Source organism: Aphis gossypii, chromosome 2 (genome assembly GCF_020184175.1).
Source record: "Aphis gossypii isolate Hap1 chromosome 2, ASM2018417v2, whole genome shotgun sequence".
NCBI classification, from domain to species: Eukaryota; Metazoa; Arthropoda; class Insecta; order Hemiptera; family Aphididae; genus Aphis; species Aphis gossypii.
In genome coordinates this window covers 46,733,385-46,749,410 of record NC_065531.1, presented here as the reverse complement: position 1 = coordinate 46,749,410, position 16,026 = coordinate 46,733,385, and the positions used below count along the sequence as shown (strand labels likewise).

General features: G+C 24.8%; 1 protein-coding gene across 2 annotated transcripts in view; it reads left to right on the top strand.

Annotated features, from left to right (window-relative positions):
- Window positions 1–16,026, top strand: part of LOC114124262 (protein dimmed-like) — a 48,523-nt gene that overhangs the window by 7,293 nt on the left and 25,204 nt on the right. The window contains exon 2 of one of the 2 annotated variants that reach the window (XM_027987453.2): window positions 9,774–9,959. The exons of the other annotated variant lie outside the window; for it this stretch is intronic. The gene's annotated coding sequence lies outside the window, so the exon portion shown is untranslated. The remainder of the gene's footprint in view (window positions 1–9,773; window positions 9,960–16,026) is intronic. 2 annotated transcript variants of the gene reach the window in all.

The window sequence follows — 16,026 nt, the reverse complement described above, 5'->3', positions numbered from 1 at the left end:
TAGAATACCAAAAGATATACGATTAAAAAATTGGATTCCAAACAGGTGTATTCCGTAACAGGTTAATTATTTATGCATTTGAAATTTAGACGAAAAGAGTGATGGAGTGACACAACATTTTAGTTTTTAGCTTCACTCGTCTAAATTTTAAATACTTATAACTGTAGAATACGGATATAACTTATAAGTCATAATTAATTATCAAGATACTCGTTTGAATTACATATTTTATGCATCAAAAAAATTCAAAAATATCTTACTCAGTGTTATGAAATTAATATTGTTGTTTGTCGTTAAATAAGTAATAACCATATAAGTAGAAAAATACAATTATTTTATAAATATTTTATTTTAAGAGGATTTCAAATTAAAAATATTAATATTTGACGTTTCGAGTTAAAATATTAATTGTGTATGTTTTGTATAATATTCTGTATAAATTCATAGGACAACTTAATCGTATGTTAAAATAAATCTAAATGTTAAATAATAAATAGCGAAAATACATTTTTGTTTTATTTTTTTCATGTTTATTGTTGTACAGAGTTGGTACCTCCCGACTACCACATTACCATATAATAGAATTGTAAAACTATTTTCATCGTATTTATATTTTAAAGGTAAATAATATTTAAAAAAAAAAAAAATTAGAAACATAATCTTCATTCGTATTTCACGCATGACTATTTTCTTGTTGTATTAAGCATAATATATAAAATAAATATGTGTATACACGATGATGAGCTTAAAGATTATTGACGTATTGTAACTATCAATTCTATCTCTTTTTCTTTCTTCTCAATGGTAGTTGTTTCAACGCCAGTTTTTCATTTATTCGGGTGCCGTGGCTTCCATCCCGCAACAATACAACAATCCCGTTAAACTCGCGACCCTTTGTATACAATGGGTCCCGGCGTTTAGGAGTTTAAAAAGCCTTTCTCATTTATCTCGGCGGGTAATAATAGTGGAAACTGATGTAATGTCACGCTGCGTGTGTAGGCGAGTAGGACAGCGGGTTACCGTGGCAACCAGATTTTCCACTATAAACGCCACTGTAGATTATTATTATTATTATTATTATTATTATGACGTTTTATACTTGATCCCAACGTTGACCATGCACATGTACAAGAAAACATCAAAACAGTTTCAAATCAATTTAAAGATTACGACGTAACGATAGATATTTTGTAGCGACAATGTAGTCTTGATCTTAAATTTTTATTAATATTACCTGGTATGTAATAATGACCGTACAGTTATGGGTGTTACTTATATTACCTTTCGTTAATGTTTTTCGGATGGATATTATTTTAATTTTAAAAATTGCAGGTTCAGTAGTTAAACTGACTAACTACAAACCTCCTGTAATTTACTAACCAACATTAATAATCAAATTTACTTATTTTACGTACTCTTGTGTGTATAGATTGTAAATAGTTTTAGTAAATAATAAAAAAAAAAAATCATAAATTAATTTTAATTCACCTTACTTTAGTGCATTCATACATATAAAATTTTTTTCAAAAAATAAAAAATAAATAAATAAAAAATATCAGTAATTAGAACTTTTCATATTTAATATAAAATAATTCATTAACATCTAAATATTTGCTTGAATATTTATTAAATTTATAAATTAAATAATTAAAAGTACTTTAGTCGGTAGGTATGTTTACTTTATACAACTTGTTATTAGTACATTTTAATACATAGTATAGTAAGTGTAGCAAGAAATCAAAAATTAGATCAAGGTCACATCTAGATTTTTGTTGAAAGTAATTATTATGTAAAATTTCCTTGTCGTCAATTACATCGAATTATATTTATTTAGCGGCTTTTATGGATAGATAAGCCTTAAAATATTTTATGAGAGACTAATAGACTTGGAATAGATATTAAACGAAAATATTAAATTATACGTAAATAACGTATAAATCGACGTGGGAGGACCTATAATTATTAATAATATTCAGTGATGAAAATTCGATTAAATATGTTTGACAATGGATAGTAACCATTATAAATATTCAGAAACCGTTTTTAAAATTATTATTAATACCTACTTCACTGATTTAAATGTTTCTTCTAAAACAGTTGAAAACAAAATAATATGAAATAAGGGATAAAATATGTCTTGTAATTTGATGTTTTTAAGTTTTAATATTTTAACTAATCATTAATTTGTCGCTCAAGACAAACCAATTAGAATTTATTTTCACTAGAAAAATATAAATTGATAGATTTTCTGACGGGCTGTTAATTTTTATTTACTTGGATGTATATTATTATTGTTTTGATAAGATGTTTTGTACTAAAATTTTTAAAGTAGATTGTATATTTTAACTTTATTTAAAATATATATTTTACTTATGCAGAGCCAACTACTAGTCCGGAACTGAACGATTGCAGAACGCACACGCAATGTAAATATTAAGATATTAATAAAAGTTAGATAAGATACAGGTATTACCGTTAATATTAATGTATTATATAGATACGGTGTTTATATAGTAACAGTCATTGTATTTTAATTATTTAAACATTAAAACATTACTTTTATGATACACTATCATAACTATATAGATTTTAATTTTGTTTTTTATGAATGCGTAAATTAAATAGAATTCAAATTTACACATAAAACAACTCTTTAGATTTTTAAGTTGGTAGGTAACAAAAAACATTTTTATTCTCGTAATTTATTGCTGTAATCGTATTATAATACGTTTCTCAATCCTGGTGAGAGGCGATAAAACATCGAATATTTCCCCCATCTAATTTTTAAAAAGCATATATTTTATACACCGAAAAATAGCGATCTAAGGTTTCGACAACATAAAATATAGCAAGAAATGTATTTTGCGATGAAAAATTGTCAAGTTTTTAAAAGTGCAAAAGGAAATATCCGGTTTTGAATAGTTAATTTAGGCAAATGCTTCAGGTTTTCTCGTTAAAAACGATTTATAGGGGTCGCTGCGTTTCTTAGTGAAACACGAGATGGTAACGAAGAACAAATGATTTATTGAAAGAGGTATGTTATTTTTCAGACATAATTGCGCAATTCAATTATTTAAGTCACATCGGGAGTGAATTTTCTCGTTTTAATAATGTATTAAACATTTTTTTTATTTAATCAAAATTTTTTAATTTTAAAGTTCATTACACTGTAATAATTAATAATATATTGAATACGTTTTTAAAATTATTTATAAATGAGCATGCACGAAAGACACTATTCTTAAAAATTGTTTTATTCAATATTATATTATATTCTAACAACTAAATCATTAGATTAAGTTTAATATTGTTTTTCATAAAGATAGGTACATTGTTTAGTATAGTTAATAAAAGTGAAACCAAGAAATATTAAAGTGTTATACAATAACATCATTAATATAAATTTCTACGCCAATTGTCAACACCGATAATTATATTATGCAGAAATATTGTACTAATATAAGCATATTTTGTACTTGACGAAATATATTTTATAAACGTTAGATTTAATATAAAGTTTTCATTTGAAATATTAAAAATGATAGAGCTACAACGATCAATAATTCCTAAACTAAGAGAATTGACACACTATGTTTCTTATATAATATATTATACTGAAAATTTGCATGTAATTTTGTAGTTGAAAATTCATAACATTTTAAGTATTTATATCTAAGGTTAAAATTTCAACACTAAGTTTTCAATAAGTTTTCCTTCAAATATCTCAATAGAACATACATTTTTGTGTATTCAGGTCATTAAACCATAAACCATCTTTTTCACCTCCCACTGGAAATTCTTGGCTAACAAATTATCTCCGTTCAGAATCGTTTTTCGTACACAATGATACCTATCACTGGATTCATATTTAATTCATCCATTATAGTAACCTACTCTACAGCAGAGTTTTACTCACTTAACGATTTTTTTTTGTTATACTATGTTTTATCAATCAGTTATTGAAGTTTAATTTTCACGACAAAACTTAACATTATTAATATTAAGAATGTATCTTTAATATTTTTTGAATTAAAATGCAATTTAATACAGTGAAATTTATTTTGATACTACTTTTCTTTAAAATCATATTTTTGTATTTTACAGTTTAAAACTTGAATCAACATTTTGATAATTTCAAATACATTTTTATTTACTGTTTTTTGAACTCAATCGTTTTCAATATTATTTATCAAAGAAACTTGTTCAATAGTATTAACAATAGCTTTGAGAAAATGCATTTTTTCTCTTATTTCTTACTTCTTTGTTCATACAATTTTATTTTATTTTTCATGACTGAAATTTATTTAACCGTCGATTCTAGTTTAGATCTAAATTTATCAATTAAATTAGAACAAAAGCTTATAGACGTTTCGATAGTTTTTATGGTATTTTAAAGTGTTTCATTTTTGTAAAATATTTTGTAAATTAGAATCGATCATTATTTCCACTGCACTCAGGAGGTTAGGTTAGGTTAGGTCTTGTATAAGACTCGTATTTTATTATAAGTATATAAGTTGATAAAAACTTCCAAAGTTGTATAACTATACATTATTATACATTACCATTATTTATAGTTGTAACTTGTAATAGATATTTGAACTTTTACATTCATACAAATATAAGATATACCATATACATCTCATCATGTCATATCAGACATACAACTTTGTATATCAATCACCTATTATAAAAATAAAATATTTTAAATTTCAAATTATAATGTTTATATTATATACAATGTGATTCCTTTTAAAAGTTACACTAAATATTATTCTGTCCAGTGACATTGGAGCTCTAAAACCAAAATTGACTAAATGACAACGTGGTACAATTTTGATTAAAATTGTTGAATTTTTCAACAATCAACCTTGAACTTAATAAATTATCATTTAGTTTTAAGTATTTTTTTTCTTTTAATTTTAATGATTTAATTATATCTGAAAACCAAAAAATACAAAAAAAAAAAAATACTTAAAATTCTAGGATGATTGTTGAAAAATTCAATAGTTTTAATCAAAACTTTACTACATTCTCATTTAGTCAGTTTTGGTTTTAGAGGTATGGTGGACCAAATTGACTCAAAAAAATTCGATTTATCCGAATTTAGTATTCAAAACATCTGTTTCCATTAAAAAAAATGTAAGTTGTGTTTCGCATGCGCACACGAAAAGATCTAAAAATGTAAAAATCATCAAGAAATACGTATTTTAATACTTCATAGAATTTAAATAATTATTTTACGATAATTAAAAAAATTATTCTATAGAAATTTGTATTTTTTTACCCAACCCAAACGTTTATTATATTCTAGTACATTTAATTACATTTAGGGTAAACATTATTTTACCTTGGTTGATCAGTAAAAATAAAATATAAGTTTATTGGATAGAACGAAGTTTATAGAAATACAGAATGATTAAATACTACTTCTAGTAAAGTTAATAAAATTGTATCAGTCAATAATATATAAAATGACAACATTTCAATAAAGAGAAATCATAGTTTGTCCCGATAAAACAGTCCTCATACAGGGATTGGACATTAAAAAATAATTCAATCAAATATTAAAATTATTTCTATTTTCAAAAATTAAAGAAATCGCGTAATAAGAGTAATAAGACTATAATATATATTAAACGTTTATAAACAAACTGAATAAATAAGTTGTTGGTACTAATTTATAAAAACGTTAATTAATCACGAGAGTTAAATCTATAATTATTATTTATCATTGTATCAAAATAATTTTGGCGAGAGATATTAGTTCTCAAAGTTTTCTATTAATTACAATACATCATATTTATTTATTTTATAAAATATCAAATTTGTATCATGAGATATCTTAGAAGATTCCCTATTTTCATCACCTTAAAACAAGCAGGGAAGTGTCAAATCAAAAAAGTCGAATTTATCGACCCTTCTTGTTTCAGCTGTCGTTTCGATTAACACACTTCGTAGCACGCATTTGTAGTTGTTTGAATATCTAGGAACTCTTTTATCACATTTTCACTGTCATGTAAAACTGTAGCTGTTGTATAATAATTTGAAATAATAATTTCTGCGTAGTATTTTTGTAATAAGAGTCTGTCTGAAACAAACATAATTAATAAAAATAATAATTATATATAAGAGGGCCGAGAAAAAAAAATACATAAATTTAATGATTTTTGGTACAGAATATTTAAATTAAAGGTAACGTAATATAATCTATAGTTTATTAAACACTTAAACGTATAATATATTATATAATATTATTATATATAGAACGATTATTTTATTATTAAAAACATACTAACGCTTTTGATAATATTTATTTTACAAAATAAGAAAAGCAGTTACAAAATATATTTAAAAAAAAAATTAAAAGTGATATTTTCTAATAATTTTTATTGTTATATTATTTTAAATCTTAAGATTTTTTTTAATCCGAACATACGTTATTCTATTTCTACATCTTAAAACAAAATATTTTTATGGGTATATTAATTTATAAAAATACAATTTTGAACAATGTATACTCATATTCTGAGTTAGGGAATATCTAGATGAGTTATTTAGATAAAATTTTAGTCGGCTATTTAAGTACTTTATTTTAACGTAATATAAAAAAAAAATATAAATCAAAACAAAATTGAAAATTAAAAATATTGTTAATATATACATATTTCTGTACACCTATTACTCGGAAAATAATTAGCTTGGAAAGGTTTATATTTTATTATTATTTCATTCATTTCAAAAATTAAAAAAATTCAGTTGGAGTTTTAGATTAAAAACAATAATAGCAAATCAAATTAAGAGGATGTCAGCACACCATTTGTTTTCTCTTTCTGGCCCACACGCAACATAGATAAAACGCATTTACGCAAAATAATTTTTTCTATGATTTTAAGTAATCTTAGAGTAAAAACACCCATTACAAAAAAGGTAGAGAATAATATTTTTGAGGGAATAACTTATCGATTTGTCAAAATGTGGTCTCAAAACAATTTAAACATCGTTTAAATTTACAACATTATTTTGTTTATTTTGAAAGTCAAATAACAATAAAATATAAAATCGATATGTCATTCCCTCAAAAACATTATTATCTAATTTTTTTATAATAGGTGATTTTACTTTAAGGTTACTTAAAGACATAGAAAAAATGATTCTGCGTAAATGCGTTTTGTCTATGTTGCGCGTGGGCCAGAGAGAGAAAACAAATAGTGCGCTGATATCCTCTTAATCAAAAATATAAATTTAATGTTATGTAGCAAGAGCAACCAACAATAGAAAATCGTCAAAACAACTAGCTCTGCTATTCGCTATTGAATGACGACGGTTTTCATATTTTCATATTGGAACTTATTACTAGTTCATATTGTTTTTACTATTATCACAAATCACAAATCTCAATCCTCAGTTATCGACTTATCAGTCTGTATTCCTAATCTCTTGTATCATAGTACTCTATAAACAGTGATGGCACAATCAAGAGGGATCAGAGGGAGCGGGTGTATTTGGTCCCGTTTGCTTAGCGTTGTTAAGTGATACAAAGTTTTTTTTATTTAATTATTTATAATACACTATTAAACTATTATTTTTTTAATAATTTATCTAGACAACTTATTAGTTATCTATTTCCAATACAGTTGGTAGTTAATTAGTTATACGCAATTTAAATTAAAATGTGTGCCACAGTGGTACGCCATAAAATCTTAATCTCAGTAATTTTTTTTTTTTTTAACGAAAACATGTCGAGATACAAAATATTTACTCATAATAAATTAAATATTTTAAGTTTTGTCGATTTTGTTGAAAACTTTTAGTTTTTCACAATACATACAAATTATTAGTTTTTCTCCTTTTGATTTCTCGATATACTAACAAAAACTACTTTCAATTTTTATATAAGTATAATATAATGTATATTATTTGCTAGAAGTATATAGTTCTTATTAGTTAATGATTTATTTTTTTATACCTAGTCATATAATATATATATATATTGTAATGGAACATTTTAGTAATTTCTAACATAGCGAAGTCATTCAATCGTTCATTTATAGTACAGGGTCGGAATTAGTGACAGAGGGTGGGTCGTGGGCAGTATAGATTATCCATTACAGCTACAAGCTTATGGAAATCGTCGGAATACTCATATTGGTTAAAATATTGTATGAGTTTGAGTATAATACAATCAATAAATATAATTTATTTATTACATTATTGGTATGATTGATGTAGGTACATAATTTAACTGACAATATGAAATAAATATCTGTAACTATTTGAACTTTAAAAAAAAATTATATTTCATACTGTTACAATTTTTGAACTTAAATCAATATTATGATATTGTAAGCAAATAACAATATCATTCGTTAAGATAATTCAGAAAAAGAGGAAAAAGTTGAAATTATATGACAAGTACTAATAGAAAAAAAGAGCATAATGAAGCACATTCATACAACTTAAATTTCTTAAATTCGTTTCATTATCTGCATTTATATAAAAATAACTAAAATAATGTAAATTATATGATAAAAATGTACATTAATTTGTACAATTATTTATTAATTATAAAATATTAGAATACATATTTACCACTCGACTATTATAATAATACAGATATATTGTATTATTTTCATATTAGTATAATGTATAATACTACGCATAACGAATTAATAGTAAGTTTTATTGTTTTCCTTATATTTGTACTTAACTTTTAACGACAAAAACAACATAGAGTAAAACTAAACCAATACTAGTTAAATATAAATAATAATTCCAATAAAATTATTAAATTAATTATCCAATGTTTTATTCAAAAAAAAAGATAAAAATTTAATTTATCAGGTAAGTAAATATTATACTACGTATCTACTATCTAACCAATAGTACAAGTTCATCTCTAAAATGCAAATAATTTTGAGGTATACTAAAAAAAAAAAACAGATTATCTTTATAGTAAATTACTGTAAATTAAATGTATTAAATGTAATTTAAATTTGGTCAATACCATTACTTGATGAAGACCAGACTTTTCCATCTTGAAAATGTTTCGATTCCTATAGTTGATTAAATAAATAGATACATTCTAAAAACGGGACATCTGGGTAGTATTGATTTTTTTTTGTAGTCTCGTATTTTTTTTATTTTTATTTATAAAAGAATAAAAGATATTATATTCAGAATAATATATAGAGTAAATAGGTTAGTATAGAGTTTAGATGTAGTTACGTACTTACGTGAGGGTAGATCGAGCGTCCATCAACGCTACTTTCAATTTAGAACTTACGAGGATAAGTTGCTAAAATAATATACTAAGATATTATATTATATACAAAGTGTTATTTAATATATCACGTGAGCGTCTGCGTTTAAGATGATGAAAACTATTGTCGGGAGTTTAGGTATGAGGAGGTTTTAGTAATTGAAGGAGTTTTTATAAAATATGTCGTAGTGATAGGAAATAAGTGTAGATATTGTTGGTATGTTGAAGTCATGATGCAGAGTGCGATTACTGACGTATCAGGGAGTATTAGAAAGGACATGAAGAGTAATTGATTAGAACGCTTGAAGTTTAGTTAGGTTTGAAATTTAAGGTTCCTTAAAGTTTGATTCTATATTGTGAAGCGAGTTAAATCATCAGGGTTTTGTTTTATGCCTGGAGGAAAGTAATTTATGAAATAGTGAAAGGTTAGAATTAATACAATATATGTGGACTGTATGACGTTATTTTGGTGGAAGCAAGGTAAGTTTAATATTTGATTTTATTAATATTACAGAACCCGCGTGGGCTGATCCATCGGAATGGTCACAGTGATATTTTGAATGGCCAGATATGTTAAAGGATAAGTTTGGTGTCAGACATGCTTCACTGACAAGTAAAACATTTATGGAGTTTGTTGAGAAAAGAGTTCATTTATTTGGAGTGCTAGTTCATTGGCGTTTCACTGGAGAATCGTGATCAGGTGAGAAATATTACTTGGTCTGTTTTCCATTGTTTGAGCGTATTATAGTTTCTCTATGAAAGTAATTAGACCGTGCACAGTCATCAAGTAGATAGCGATATACTAGGTAATTAATTTTAAGTTACTGGAGATAATGATATGTGTAGCTTCAGTTGAATGATTTTGTGATCGATTTATTTATGTGTAGTACACTTTTAGCAAAAAACACGTTTTTATATGAAAAAAATCCATGCAGAATTTTATTTATAATAAAAGAATAATTACAAAACAATATAGCGGAGGATGGTGTTTTATGGTCATTCGTCATGATGATGTTGAGGCATCGGTAGCTGTAATTAACCTTGTAGTTACATGTTATAATTATCTTTTTAGAGAAAGGGGTAGTAAAGCTCTAGATACACACCATCAGACTATCCATTTCGAATGATTAGGTATTGATAAATACTGATATAGTCATTTCTATATGTAATATATAATATATATATTATTTATAAAAGTACGAGTTGAATTTCGTTGATATACCTAATATTATTCGTAGGTATAAGTTATAACCATTGACTTCACCGAAATGAAAAGTTAAAGATAGATTTCACGTTTATATTTCTTACATACCTAAGCTACGTTTTTAAATACATAATATTCGATATTTTTGATACCTTTTTATTGTTTAAAATAACGTTCGATCTATAGTTTCATTTCAAAATAATATATGTATTATTTTATTACTATTGTATTAATCAATTTCATAATGCTGCAAAATGTATATTATTTATTATTTTATTATTTTTTCGTATTTATGAATTTCTAGAACTTGCGTCATAGTCTAATAATTATTGTATTATATATATTTATATTTTTATGGATTGAGTGACGATTATGGAATATAATATTAGGTACATATATAATATATGAGTAGATACAATTTTGGAAATAGCGTTGAAAATATAGATGTATAAGTTAAATTTGGTTTGATGACATAACATGACGAAACTCTGTAATCGTTAATGTATGTGACAGATTTAAATGATTAATTTGCTAATATTATTATATATGTTTTTTAAGGTAATAATACAATAATATATTATATATGATACTATAACGAAGATGTCAATAGTAATTTTTAAAATATCATCCAAATATTCTAAACTATATTATATTATATATGTAAAAATTATGTAATACATATTATATAGGTAGTTATTTTCTTTGATAAGCAGACATTTTTTTTATCCGATCAATAAAATACTCTAGATTATTGATCGCATACACTGTATTACGAAATACTTAATGTATCTGATATGTATGTATTCCACTGAAAATATTATCTACGCTATTATAATACTTAGTTACATTACATAATAGGTAAAATAATTACAAATATTAAACTCATACATTAATTACTATATTAGTCCGTGTCTTTAATACAAATGATCTATAACAATTTAATATGAATTTAATTGAATGTCGAGTGACGCAATTGATTTAGTAAAAGCTCGGCACAGTAGTTTAAATAATTAAAACATAACAATTCCAGTAAGAATAATGAAATAAATGAAGAATTGAAACAGCACTAGCTTATAGTTCGGAAATTGAGCATGGAAGTCTGACTATAATACGGACCATATTGCATAGATTTTATAGGATCTATCAATCTATGTATCCTGACGGCAACCATGACGACGATAGGGTGAATTAATTAGCGTTGGCATCGAAAAATGTATGTGACACGTGCAATATCACCGAGTGTTCTATACATTTTGATTTACAAGGCGATTTTGTTTTATGTGAACCATACATTGTTTTAATCAGACGATAAGAATAGTATACCTTGTACCTTTAAAATATTTTAACAAGTGCATTTAATGCGTGACGGCAAATAATTCGATTAATGTTGGTTTTCTATAAGCGAAAAACTGTGTCTTTGAAAATAAGGTTATTATATATATATATATATATATTACAGTACCATAATGCATTCATGTATTCTAGATCGGAATGAAGACGAAATATTCGTCCTTAGGACCTTAATAGTAAACTATGAAGAGGTCTTTATTTTAGACTCGTAGAGTTTTTAAGATATCCGTGTTACAAATTTTAAATTCACATTTTAATTCACTGCAAGAATGTATTCACAGACAAGGATAACCTTTGGAAAGTCGAAGATAAGGTAACTGTCAGTCAACTAAAAATTAGTTGCTTGACTAAAAGTTAGTCAAGCAGCCGTGCAGATGATATTCACTCATATATTGAGGAAGATCTGATGCTCGCGCACACTGTAAAATTCACCCAACGTCCATGCGTCGCATAAATCGTACTTTTAGGTGTAATATAATGTATATATATGTAAAGTAAACCGATCAATTTACCATTATATTACTATTATATTTAAGATTAACAGTAAATGTAATAAAAAAATATTATGTAAATCCTAGACGTATCACGTATTAACGTATGTCTATAATAATTGTAACTGGGTTCGCCCGTTTAAAATATACAATAGTAATAATAATAATAATATACAGTGATGATTTAGAATTTCATTGAGGGGGTAGATAATATGACTAAAATTATTGATGCCAAACGTCCAGGAATTTTATTATCTACTGATAAAATTATCAATTGAAAAAACATAACTAATACCAAATAAATATTGGCAAAATAAAAGGAGGGGACCAAGTGGAAGATGTATCTCCCTAATCTCATCCCGTAAATACTCCACTGAGTATATAGGTGGGTAGATATATCGTATTATATACATTACCTATATTATGTGTAAATGTGTATGGCACTTAACACTATCCTGTAGTCTGTACTATTATATTGAATAGGTATTAGCAATAATGTGATATAGTTAAATTATTTTGGGCACATATGGTCGAATGTTGGATTACAGCAATGTCCTGATGGATTACACTAAATATTCCACACTGTGTTATTTCCTCTGCCTTCTACGGCTTTATTAGCACACTAGCCACACTACCTATATACTATCATTATTAAGCCTTTGTGAATCCTCCCTAGACATCCATTTTCCAGTGCCAACACATACATAATAAACAAACACACCGGATTCTCAGGTTTACCAATGCTAATTATTACCGTATTATCTGCAGCAAATTATAACAATTAATTACTACAATATAATACATATTAATATTATATTATATGCCTATTCGCAAATTATTGTCTACGTCAATTATATTATTACCGAGTATAATAATTGAAGGTCGCTTCCTCCGGTTAGCACTGTTGCTGATCCCGGAAATGTCATGGCATGTGACGAAGGGATTAATGGAACTGAACGGTCTTGTAAACATTAATAAACGCTTGTGGACAAATCCTCATCATGTAACAGTTACTTACAAATGATACTATCAAATGCTTCAAAAAGGTACATTGTTATGTTCAATTGTCAAAATTTACAAAAGCTACTTTGTTTTCTATCGGTGTTGGTGAGTTGCACTATAACACTTTGGCCTGTCTACTCCATATTTCACCAAAAGTATAAAACTAAATAGCTCTAGAATTTCCCTAATTAAAACTTATTTCTCGTACATTTCTGTTGCATTTAGTTTTAACTTATAATAATTAATTATATTTATATATATTGTTAAGTATAGTTAGTAATAGATTCTATATTTATTGTTTTGAACTGCAAATTATTGTATTTTGAAAGTTATGAAGAAACTGACTTTTGCAAAATATCTTTCTAAACGAGTTATAGTATGTGTTTTATGAATTTTTTTTATTTAAAACTTTTTAAAATAAATTTGGTGTACCTACGATGTATTCTCTATCAATAGACATTTTTGTTATACATTAAAATTATCGTTATATAATATTATTAATATTAATAAATATATATACCTCTACTGAGTATCTGTTATTACATATTCCTTTGCTGAGTAATACTTATACTCGTAGATATTTTTCAAACAATGTCACTTCATTAATGTTGTTATTAAAAAATACAAATACTACCATACTTTCATCAAATATATTTATTGTATTCTATTACATAAGTTGTAAATATTTTTAATAATAAAACAAACAAAATTAGCTGTAAAATTATTGTAGAGGCTTACTTGCTTCGCTCACCGACACTTCGGGGTGCTTAACTTTTCTGTGGAGAAAAAAAATCCCCAGATCTTTCTTTTCATTTCTAAAAGACAAAGCATTACAATATTGGCATTTTTTATTATATTACTGATGTATATAAAAAGTGTGGCTTATCCATTTTTTCTTTCTCTAATTTTTATTTCTTTGATTTCTTATCATAATATTTTTTATGTTTTCGTTTATTTTTTCTTTGATTTTCCTTTATTTTTTGGGATATTATTCTTTTTTTCATAATGCATGCTTTTTGTCTGAAAATCTATGCTTATTTTTATCTATTTTAAAATTGTAAAAAAATCTTTAATTTTGATTGTTATGTAATTATTTGATTAAAATATTTTTAAAAAATGTATTATATAATAGAAAGAAATGTAAAATGTATTAGTGTTACATTGGCATTTTAAATTAGAAAAATGAAAAATATTCCTACCAGTCTATATTAATAACGTTAAGAGTTCTTGATTAAGTAACTTAAAATTAATACGATAATTTATTTATCTACGTTATAATTTATTTTGTAATTCTTTGTTACAAATTGGAAAATATATTATTAATTGTTATCAAACAATAAAATTTTTATTGATTGATAGTCTAAAAAATCAATTAGAATATCCTGAATACTTTTATTCACAACTAAAGAATATTTTTATATTTAAAAATGTCCCCGTGTGTTTATTAATTAAGTTTTAAGTTTAAGCTAAAAATAATTGAGTAGTTATACCTATATAAAAATTAAATTATTTTACATTTTATAATGTATTTATTTATTTTTAGTACATTTAGAGTGAAATTAAAATTTAATTTACATTCATTACCTTAACCTAAAAGGGGATAAATAATGTTGATAATACCACAACTAATATTTATTAAAATAAGTAGGGAAGAAAATATTTAATAGCATAATTGTAAAAATATTTGATTAAATGAATTGTCGTGTTAGTGTACTTAAACCAAATGCTAAAAGTAACGGGGCTGAGAATGGATAATTTTTGGATAAAACGTGATGGAAATAACTGAGAATATACAAAATAGAACTAAGAATTTTCGCAAAAGAATCATAAGGCTGAAGAATGGTGAATTTAATGTAATTGTCAATTTTTTTGCTAAATTTATACTAAAAAAACTACTAATACTCCATTAAAATATAGAGACATAAATTAGGATTCAATAATATGTACCTACATCCTAAATTATATTATTATTTGTTTGGCGTAAGCGTTGTTAATATGCTATTAAAATCAAATTTTATTTCAATTAAAATATTATGATCATTTATTATATATAAATACAAAAAAAAATTTAAAAAATAATTAATATTGTAGGTACTAAATCAAGATTTAATTCAAACATTTTTTTTTTTTTTTTTAATTAATTTTTGATAATAATTCAATTTTAAGGGGAAAACGCATTTTTACTGCCTCAAAACTCAAAAGGTGACGATCTATAAAATATGTATTGTAAAATTAATATATTCATCGTTCCACTTAGAAACTAAGGTAATTCAAAAAATGTATTTTTTCTTATATTTTTGTTGAGAAAACTATGTATAATATATACGTTTATCTTATCTGACCCCTTTTTCTTCATATTTTAATTTTATACTACAATATTAGTAAATCAATTTTAGCTGTTAGAATTACTTAGATACCAATATTTTTATTAATCTCATTTTCCAAATTGATCAATTAGTTCCTGCTATATATATAAGTATATATAAAAGGAAACACATACTTAAAACAATTACCGGATAAAAAGTCCTCAAGATTTATTTATATTTTTAGAATTCATTTAATTTTTATTGATGGTGAGGCCAATAAAAAAAAACCAAACTATAAAAAATTGAATGTAATTTATTAAAACTGTAATTGTATTTTAAATAAAAGGTAGTAGTTTATCTAAAATATTTATAAGACTTATTTTCTATTAATCCCTTATACAAATAAATAATTTC